This window comes from Rhinolophus sinicus, linkage group LG03 (assembly GCF_036562045.2).
Source record: "Rhinolophus sinicus isolate RSC01 linkage group LG03, ASM3656204v1, whole genome shotgun sequence".
Classification (NCBI taxonomy): Eukaryota; Metazoa; Chordata; class Mammalia; order Chiroptera; family Rhinolophidae; genus Rhinolophus; species Rhinolophus sinicus.
The window spans coordinates 22,479,719-22,490,563 of NC_133753.1; the positions used below are offsets into that span (position 1 = coordinate 22,479,719).

At 42.7% G+C, this 10,845-nt stretch overlaps 1 long non-coding RNA gene across 1 annotated transcript; it reads right to left on the minus strand.

Annotated features, from left to right (window-relative positions):
* Positions 1-3,846: 3,846 nt before the first annotated feature.
* On the minus strand, positions 3,847-10,550 carry LOC141570815 (uncharacterized). The gene is made up of 3 exons (XR_012495269.1): positions 10,359-10,550; positions 4,657-4,849; positions 3,847-4,447 (listed from the first exon to the last, which is right to left on the minus strand). It is a non-coding gene; the product is annotated as an uncharacterized LOC141570815 (long non-coding RNA).
* Positions 10,551-10,845: the final 295 nt, after the last annotated feature.

The following is a 10,845-nucleotide window of genomic DNA, read 5'->3' on the forward strand; positions in this document are numbered from 1 at the left end:
TCAAAGAAAGCTAAAATCATGACTCTCATACAGGTATAAATGAGCACATGTTAAAGCCTTCATTTAGCTTATTATTAGTGAGGGCTGGTAAGATGTTAACAAGAAGTTCAAATGAGAATTCAAAGGAGCATAAATTTATGTGGAGTAAACGAATGATGAGATAAATTTACAAATAGAAGGAAATTGGCTTTTCCTTTGGGGGTTAGGGACGGAAGTCAATTGAAGCTACATGGACAGAATTTGTATGTGTATAAATACTGTTTCCCCGAAAATAAGACCTAGCTGGACCATCAGCTCTAATGCGTCTTTTGGAGCAAAAATTAATATATAAGACCCGGTGTTATTTTAATATAATATAAAACCAGGCATAATATAATATAATATAATACCGGGTCATATTAATTTCTGCTCCAAAAGGCACATTAGAGCTGATTGTCCGGCTAGGTCTTGTTTGCGGAGAAACACAGTAGGAACGATTTGCATTGCTAGCAGTTATCTTCGATTCACAGAATTGTAAAATAGCTCAAAGGGCACCCACAGCAGCACAGTCACATAACCCAGAAGAATGAACTCTTAGTGATGCATAGTTTCCCCACTGAAACACATTTTTTTCCCTGCACGATATCTATAAAGCACTTAGTATTTTCAGGGAGTGACCCAATACATTGGAACTGATAGTCTGTCTACATGGGGAGTTAAGACACACAGAACTGAGGCCATTTCCCTCCATCCGTCTGATCAGTGGCATGTTGATTACACTTCCTCCAAGTGACATAAGATATTTACAAATTGAGTTCTATTATAAAGTTTTAGAGAAAAACAAAAGGTTCCACTGCTTTAAAAAAAAAGTCTAAAAACATCTATCCATGTCCAACTGCTGTATTTTATGGAAGAGAAAATTGAGGCTCAGAGGGGGAAGTGACCTGCTCTAGGGTCACACAGCTTGTTAACTGATCTCTAGCTGGAAGGCAGTTTGAGGGCTAAGAAGTTCCTTTTGGCATTATTAGGTGACTCAAAGGGCTCTCCTGGAAGGAAGGACTTAGGAAGCAGGCTGTGACAGATGGTTTTCATCTCCTGTGCTCTGGGAAATCTGCTACCATCCCTCTAATTGGATGTTGGGAGCTTCCAGCAAACTTGCAATCTACATTCTATCATTGTTCAGTATCCCTAATTATACCTTGGAATTTGGCTTAAGTGCAGCTTAGAGGAGGATGTTAATTACTAGTGCCGACAGGGACACTCAGCATTTGTGAAGTTCTTTACAGTCCCAACATTGTTCTGGTGCCTTAAGGAAGCACGTTCGCTCCCAGCTGACAGATGACTTAAGTTCCGAGGATGGAGACTAGCTGACTGAGAGCTGTTTTTCTAACGTCCCAGTTTGAATTCAAAGCTTTGCAATCCCTGTTTTCATTAGCTTAAGGAAGCTCCTTGCTGAATTCCATTAGGGGCTTCAGTCACCAAAGCTGGAGGGATCTGCCCTTGGCATTTCATAACTAATCTCAGTTTCCTATCTCTTGGCCATCATGTTGTCAAAAACCTTATATTCTTGTTTGCACAACCAGTTGAAAGAGAAGCTTTGTCTCTACAGACAGACCGTGGTTCCATCTGGCCCTGCCATCAAGAGCCTTGTGATTCCAGATGGAAAAATCCCCATCCCTCCCCCTACTTCCAAAACATCCCCCACCCCATTGTTTCATGTATAGCCAGCAGCACAAATCCTCCACAAACAGTCTCTGCAGGGGTGGAAAGAGTCGCTAACAGGGGAAACAGCTCATCTTTTCTTCCATCCTTAAAACCCTGTGCTTTATGAATGGAAACAATTCACACATCTGCCTGGATTGGCTGGAAGAAGGGTACTGGGGCAAAGGAGCTATGGAGGGCTGGCCTTTATCAAAGAAGACGTTAGGAAAAGGGCTATTCTTACAGCCAAGGAAAATTACAACTTTCCATTGTGACTGTAGCTATTTAACCATCCAAACTTTTTTTTCCTCTTCAAAAGACATCTTATGGAACCCCACTATTTGGCTGGAATCTTCTGATGGTGACCAGTTTCCTCCGTGTGTGCGTGCGTGTGTGTGTGTGTGTGTGTGTGTGTATGTGTGTGTGTGTTTGGGGGAATAAAAAGAATCGAACTGGTTTTCTTTCAATGGTATCCTCACCAACCTGCCATTTGAGAAAGAAAGAGGGAGAGAACAGCATGGGAGGAGAAGATTTCTGAATTTGAGGAGTAAAATTTCGGCTGGCGAACAGGTGCCTGGAGAAGGCTGCTGCTCCCCTCCCTCCTTCTAGGCCGACAGCCCCCTCACCACCTCCTTTAGAGGCATCAGAGACCTCACTCTCCCCACTTATTTCCTCCCCTATCAGCTACTACCAGGGAGGCCAGAGTTTGGGTACCTGTTGACCATGTTGAAATTTGTCTGAGCCCTGTGCTCCCAGAGAGCTGGAGAGCCTGCAAAGTAGAGAAACTGCAAAGGATCACCCTGCCTTCGCATGTTCAGCATTTTCCCATCGCCCATCCCTTCCAACAAAATTCATCACCCTTCACATAAGACTCGTCCCCTCTCCTCCCGGGGTCTCTTGCCTCTGTAAAACCCCATGTCCTTCTTCCTTTTCTCTGAGGTGTCCCTCTGTGTTAATGAATGCCCTCCTATTGTAGGAGCCTGAATAAAAGTCATCTCCTTAGTGGTCCCACGCGTTTCTTTCATCCTGGGCATCTGAAATAGAACCATAAGCACATGTGGAGTGAAGACGAGGAATTGCCCTAGATGGTCTTGGGAAAGATGTTAACAGGGCTGGTGAATGGGCTGCCAGGAATGAGTCCCTGAAGCATGCATCCGCCTTCTGGCTTTCAAAACCTCAGAAGCAGTTAGCCCAAGAGGGAGTTTATTTTATGTCTGTGCAGCAAGACATAAATCCACACTGTGTGTGGCTGGGCAGCATTAGAATGGAGGGGGTGCTGGAGAGCCTCCTGCTGAGGGGGAGAGGAAGTTTTATTCCCCACACAAAGACCCCTTGTTGCTTGCTGACAGGCTGAAAGCCCCAACCCCTTCCATTCAGTGTCTGCTCCCTTAAGTGTTGCACTGGGTTGGTACGTGCGTGCGTGTGTGTGTGTGTGTGTGTGTGTGTGTGTGTGTGTGTGTGTGTGTGTATACAGATTTACCATTTGTCAGACATCATTCCCGGAGGCCTGGGAGACAATGACTTTTGTTGGGGTTTGCCAGAGGAAGTTGGAGTTTTCAAAATCAGAAAGCTTTTTTTGGCTTGTTAAAGGGCAAAAGACAGTTTGGGCTCATTGCCCCCAGTGTGAGAGACCTGGGGGAGCCAGGTCTTAAAATACTAACTTAAAAATGCTGCTTTAAAAAAATACATAGGGGAATGGTAATAGCCACTAGTTTAATGAAAGACAAATAGCACCCTTAATCTCAACATCCAAACTAATATAATAGGCATTTCATGTTTTCATTTTTATATATTTGGTCCCAGTCTCACATTTTTACAATTAGTGGCAGTACTGACTTATATATTTTCACTTGACATTATAGCCATTTTATTATTATGTAATACTATAATACATAATTCCATTCGGGTTAGTGGAACACATTTATTATTACTAAACCTTTCCCCTAATATTAAACATTCACTTGTCTTTTTTACTCTTTTTCCTTTGCTATTGTACAGATAGCCTAAAGTTAACATCATTCGATAGATAGCTTTGTGCTTCTGAAGAAAGATAAAAAACAGAGCTAAGGAAGGGGTTAATTAATCTCCAAACTTTTTGAGTCAAGACCTCTTTATACTCTAAGAAGCGATAAGAACCCTGAAGAGCTTTGGTTTATATGAGATATTTAACATCTACTTTATCAAAAGTTATAACTGAGAAAATTTTAAATATTTATTAATATAATATACTTAAAACTAACTATAAACCCCCATCATGTGTTAATATAAATTACATATTTTTATGAACAATTACTATTTTCCAAAACAAAGAAAATTATGAGAATGGCATTGTTTTACATTTTTGCAAATCTCTTTAATGTTTAGTTTATAGATTCTCATCTGTTTCTGTATTCAACCTCTTGCTATATTGTTATTTTGATTGAAATATATGAACAGAACCTGTCCTCACACAGATATGCAGTTGGAAAAGGGAAGAGAAACCCTTAGGGTTCCTCAGACCACACTTTGAGAACCATTATTCTACAATTTTCCTGGCACTCTCCTAGGCATTTCTCTTATATATTTTGCACTTAGAGATTTAGATGATAGTGTAAATTCAACATCCTCTTTTTTGAAATTGAGGTCCTGGAGCGGCCGGTTAGCTCAGTTGGTTAGAACACAGTGCTTTTAACAACAAGGTTGCCAGTTCGATCCCTATATGGGCCACTGTGAGCTGCGCCCTCCACAACTAGCTTGAAACAAGTACTTGACTTGGAGCTGATGGGTCCTGGAATAAAAATAAATAAATAAAATAAAAGTTAAAAAAAAGAAAAGAAAAGAAATTGAGGTCCTGAGAAGTAAATCCCTTGGCTAAAGTCACCAGTTATAGGGACTCCACTTTACTTCAACCAACTGGGATGCCTCATCTATCCTTTCGTCAGGCGTCGTACGCAATCCTAGAAAAAGTGAAGTCATCCTAGATAAAGTGCTACATACCTCATTGCTGAATATCACTGTGGTCACTTTCAAAGTACTCCCCTTGGGAAGCTATGCACCGATGCCAGCATCTAGTCCACTCTTCAAAGCAATTTTGGAACTCTTTTTCTGGAATGGCCATCGGAGCTGTCGTCATATTACCCTTGATGTCCTGAATGTCATCAAAATGTCTTCCTTTCAATATTTCCTTTATCTTTGGGTAAAAAAAGAAGTCATTGGGGACCAGATCAGGTGAGTAGGGAGGGTGTTCCAATACAGTGATTTGTTTACTGGCTCAAAACTCCCTCATAGACAGTGCCATGTGAACTGGTGCATTGTTGTGATGCAAGAGCCATGAATTGTTGGCGAAAAGTTCAGGTTGTCTAACTTTTCATGCAGCCTTTTCAGCACTTTCAAATAGTAAACTTGGTTAACTGTCCAGTTGGTACAGATTCATAATGAATAGTCCCTCTGATATCAAAACACGTTAGCAACATCGGTGCAACAAAGTTTTCGAACTTAGTTGTCAGAGCTTCATATAAGGCTTGTGGGAGCACCCAGCTGAATAAGGGTTGCCAGACTGCAAGTTGCTCGTGACTATCCAAGCTTGCAAATCATTATAAGACCAAATTAATTAAACATCCCTCTCCTTTTGGGGTAGAGTTATTCTATCTCTCTCTCTCTCTATTACATACACGCAAAGAAGTGCACATTCATAATGCTGTTCTATCATCTCTTTCTTAAAGGAGATTTTTGGATGGCTAGCAATCTGGCCTGGGAGAACCCAAGTTTCCTGACCTCTTGGGCTCTCTTCTGTAAATGTAAGATTTGACCAAATTTTTTTCACCAAATTTTTGTGCACCCTTAACATTCTACAACTCTCAATGTGTTGGGGTACTTTGGGGGATTGGTTTGTTGGAGTGCTGGTTGGGGATCATTTCTAGATTTAAAATTGAGCGAGCAGGGAATAAAGCAGGAAGCCTGCCATCTAGTGGTGAATAAATATATTGCTCTTTTGCTCTCCCTCGTGCTGAGCTTTCTGAACCAGTCACTTTCTCACCGCCATCTTTCCTTAATTACAGGGGTTTTAATTGTGCCACAATTAGAATACTTCAGTCTTTTAGCTACCTTGTAATGAGTGAAGGGAATACACTTGTGGTTTGGCTGACCATATGAGAGGAGAGGCGTTTTGCATTCACAGTTAATTGCTCCAAAACTCTCCCTGCAGGCTTTGCCACGCCCTCAATGTACACTTTGGGCAGACTAACAGGAAGGCTAAAATGGTAAGTATCCATAAGACGCTGTCTCCGCCTCAATATCAGCCTCCAGGGAGGGACAGCCGCTGGAGTTTTTTCTTCCAGCGTGCCTTTAAAAGGGGATTGCTGGAGCTCCCTTCTGGGCATGGAAGGGGTCAGAGTTGGGGAGCAGCACTGAGGTCTGGGTTTCAATGCAAGTAGTGGCTGGGCTGCTGGAAGTGAGTGTGTGCAGAGACCAGGGCACCAATACAGACATTCTGTGCATCCTTGAGAGTTCTATCTCCTTCACATGTCCCCAGTCAAAGCCTTGTGGTGGTGAATCAGGGAGGGATGAAAATCTCAACAGATAACCTATCCTTGGCTGGGAAAGAGTACAGAAAACTGCATGACGTGATCAAGGCTTGGCAGGGGAAACTTAAGAGTTGTGATGCCCAGCCTTAAGACTAGAAAGAACCCAACCTATGATAAAACTACATATATATCTATATACACACATATATATATTTAAAGAATAAAAGGTACATTTGTGTCCTACTTTTTAGGGGATTAAACAGGAATTGGTAGATTATGAAATAGGAAACGCTGATAACCACTGGTCTACTAACTAATTATTAATTCAAAAGAATTCTTGAACATTTCCTAGGGTCCAAGCCCTGTGCTGGGTGCTGGGGTTAAGAGTGGCAGGAATGCACAGTCCCCACCCTGGTAGAATTTACAGTCTAGAGCTGAAGACCTTGAATAAATAATTATATAGTATATACCTGATTTGAATTGACTTCTGATGAAAGTGAAGGAAGAAAGTGCCAAAGCAGGACTGCATTTGAACATCAAGCAAACAAAAATCATAGCTACAGAAGAAATACGCAACTTTAAAATAGACAATGAAGACACTGAAATTGTTAAAAGGTTTTGCTTACCTTGGTTTGGTCATCAATTCAAATGGAAACTGCAGCTAAGAGATGAAGAGAGGCTGAGACGGGGAAGGACAGCAATGGAAGAACTAGGAAAGACCACCCAGAGCAAAGATGTGTCATTAGAGACCAAGGCTAAGATCATCCACACCCTCATATTCCCAGTTACTATGTGCGGATGCAAAGGCTGGACTGCAAAGAAGGCAGATGGAAGAAAATGGATTCATCTGAAATACCGTGTTGGAGGAGAGCTCTACGAATACGCTGGACCACCAGAAAGATGAACAGGTGAGTCCTAGAGCAAATTAAGCCTGAAACATCGCTGGAGGCAAAAATGACAAAACTGAAGTTGTCCTACTTTGGGTGCATCATGGGAAGGCAGGTTCTTTGGAAAAGACAGCAATGCTGGGGAAATAGAAGGCAGCAGGAAAAGAGGGAGACCGCATAGGAGATGGATGGACTCCATCAAAGAAGCCATAGGCATGAGGGGCTGAGCAGGGCTGTTGAGGACAGGACACTGGACACCACTCATTCATGGGGTCGCCAGGAGTTGGAACAGACACAACAGCACAGAACAACAAATATACCTGGGGAGTCAATGACACTGGTGATACATATGAATTAGCCAGGGACAGTGTGTGTGTGTGTGTGTGCGCGCGCACATGTTCATGCATGTGGGGTGTTCCAGGCTGAACTAAAATTGGGTATAAAAGTGCTGGGACAGGAAGGGGCAGGGTACATCAAGGGAACTGAAAGATGGTTGATTCTTTCTGAGAGAGCAGGACAGTGGATGGTGAGATGAAGCTGGGGAGTAGGCAGGGGCCAGTTCACATGGGCTTGTACCTTTATCCTCAGAAGAGTGGGGATAAAGAAGAGGGGCACGATGCGATTTGCATGTTGAAAGCTCACTCTGGCTGCAGTGTGCAGGATAGATTGCACAAGGGCACAGGAGAGGACAGGAAGAGATAAAGGGGAACCAGTTGGGAGGCCACTTTAGTAAGTCTGGAGCATGGTGATGATAGCCAGGGCAATAGAGACAGAGAGAGTTGAAAGGAGTGGAGGGAGAACTGGGATGGCCAGACCTGCTTAGGGTCCACGGCTCCAGGGGATTGCAGGGGATAACCTGGAGTGAAGCACTGTGGTGATTGTCAGGACCTCGGTAATTTTCTGGGTGTGGAACTGTAGGCAGAGAAATTGGTATAAGCTGCATTTGGCAGTAGGCTGGATTGGGCCTTGTTAGAAGTGACATTCACCTGGCACATGTGTTTGGAGTTGATAGAGTTGTAGTAAAGCTGGTTCTTGTCATGACCATCCCCGAGTCATATCCTGTGGAGATGACAGCTGTGAACGGTTTTAATTTGGTGTAGTCTTTGTAGATAGAATGGCTAAGGATGACAGGGAAACAATGGATGATGCTCTAATACAATGCCTTCTGGCTTGGTTCCAGGTAGCGGTCTCCCAACCTCCATTTTTTGATGGGATGGTGTGGAGAACAAAAATCTGACTAGGGTTGGCGATGCCTCTTTTGGCACAGAACTCTGGCAGGTGTGCAAGGAATGGCCTCAGGATTCATAGAGAGTGTTGGCCCATAGCAAATGTGTTCAAGGTGTTGGGGAGGAAATGGTGGAAGGAAGGAAGGAAGCTGACCAGTGATCAAGCGATCTGATGGAGAGGACTTTGAAAGGGGGAACCTCAAACTTATTTTAGGGGGTACCCATTCTTTAGGGTCCCCAAACCTTGGGTTCCTGTTGGGTCATCTCATGGGCTGCCATAACAAAATACTACAGCCTTGGATGGTTTTATTTTCTCAATAGTTCTAGAGGCCAAAAGTCCAAGATCAAGGTGTTGGTATGTTTGGTTTCTCTGAGGCCTCTCTCCTCGGCTTGCAGATGGCTACCTTCTGGCTGTGTCCTCATAGGGCTTTTTCTCTGTGCATATGCATTCTTGGCATCTCTTCCTCTTCTTATAAGGACACCCGTCATACTAGACTAGGGCCCAACCATATAATCTCATTTAACATTAATTACCTCTTTATGGGCACTATGTCCAAATACAGTCATATACCAAGGTATTGGGGGTTAGAGCTTCAACATATGAATTTTGGGGAAGACTATTCAGTTCATAAGATTCATCAAATGAGTAGATGACCTGGTTAAGTGTTTTTACCATTGGAGAAATAAAGAACAGCCATAGCTCAGAGTCCCCAAGGACCCAGAATTCTAGGTCCTGTGGATGTTCATGGCCTTGAGTCATGGTGCTAGGGTTTATGAACAAAGAGTGTGCAGGGCAGAGGTCGCAGCTGAGCAGAAGCAGTGTATTAATAATATGTGTTGAGAATTATCCAAGGGGCGGGGATGTAGGAAACAACCCTCTCTAGAAGGTCCTGTCCCACTCAAGTTACATCTTGTATATTCTCTAGAATTTGGACGTGGACTTACTGAAGACCCAGAATATGTCACCGTCAAGTGAACTATGATAAACATGACGATGCAAAGGCATCTAGTGACTCATCTAGTGACTCATCTAGTGTCATAGATTTCCCAGGACTGTGAGATATTGTCTTTTAGGAGTTGAATCTTTGATCACCTTATCCACGACCCAAGTATACAGTTGATACTTTAACAACACGAGTTTGATGCATGGGTCCAGATTTCTGTTCAATAAATATACAGTTGGCCCTTCGTATCCCCAGGTTTCACACCTGCGGATTCAACCAACTACAGATCAAACTGCAGTATTTTTGATCAATGGTTGGGAATCCTCGGATGCAGAGGGCTGACCATATGCGTTGTTCTCTGCCATTTTATATAAGGAACTTGAGCACCTGCAGGGATCCTGGAGCCAATACCCCACTGATACTGAGGAATGACTGTAGTTACGTTTTTGGGAAGTCAAAAGTTATATGCGGATTTTTAACTGTTTGGGGTTGGCACCCCAGCCCCTGTGTTGTTCAAGGGTCAACTGTATTCAATTTTTGAAGACAACATTTAGGTTTATCTCTACTCTATTAGACTGTAAGATCCTTGAGAACAGGTAGTGTATCTGAAATTTTTTTTGATAAACGTTGCTCTTCTACTACCTAATGAAAAATGAAACCCATATTGATTATATAGTAAGTATTGCTGACTGAAAGATTGGAAGGGTTACATGTTAGGAAATAAGAATAGTTGGAAGTAAACACCTGGGACAAAAAGGTCAGCCTCATTATACTGTATTTAAAGATAAGTAAGTTAGAATAGGTATCCTTACATGCTTATTCAATTTGCAAATATAAAACAGTAAAATCCAATGCTGGCAAAGCTAAGAGGAAATAGTTTTACTCACAATATTTACAAATTCATGTATATACGCATATGTACTGAATATATGTGTATGATACTGTTCATATTGTATACTAGCATTTTTCTTTAGATCAATTTAACAATATTTAGCACATGCAGTAAGACTTTTGATAGACTGTGACCTATATTTCTATTTTTTTGTAAAATTCATGAGTTACTTTGGAGAAACAAACAAGTAAAAACAAAAACAGAAGGCTGCCAGCTGTCTTTCTTACCAACATTAGGCCTCTCGTCCCAGGAGCGTAGTGGCCTGGCTATCTCACAGTTTCTGGTGTAGTTTAGTCAGTGCATTTGGGAGCGCTCAGATGCCATTGCTGTCAGAGTTCCAGTGCTTCTTGCCTGTGAATGAAGGAGAGCTCTGGAAAAATCTCAAGGCCTGGGCACGGGAAACCCAAACCCTCTCAGCATCTGGCCTCTCAGTGCTCTGCCCTCTGGGCCTGCCTGGGCCGGAGCTAAGCCTTCAGAAAAGTGGAACTGGGCTCTTCAATCTGAGCAATAGCCAAGTGACCTTGGGTCAGTCCTGGGACCTCATTGGGAAAAAAACAGGGCCTATGGTTAGAACTGAGGGACCTTAGTTGTTTTCTGGTTCAGCTGCCTCAGTGACAAACATTGAAACGGCAGCAGTGAGTGTTCACTTACTGAATTCCAGGTGCTGTCCTAAGGACTTCATATATATTAATTTACTGACTGATTTAATTCTCT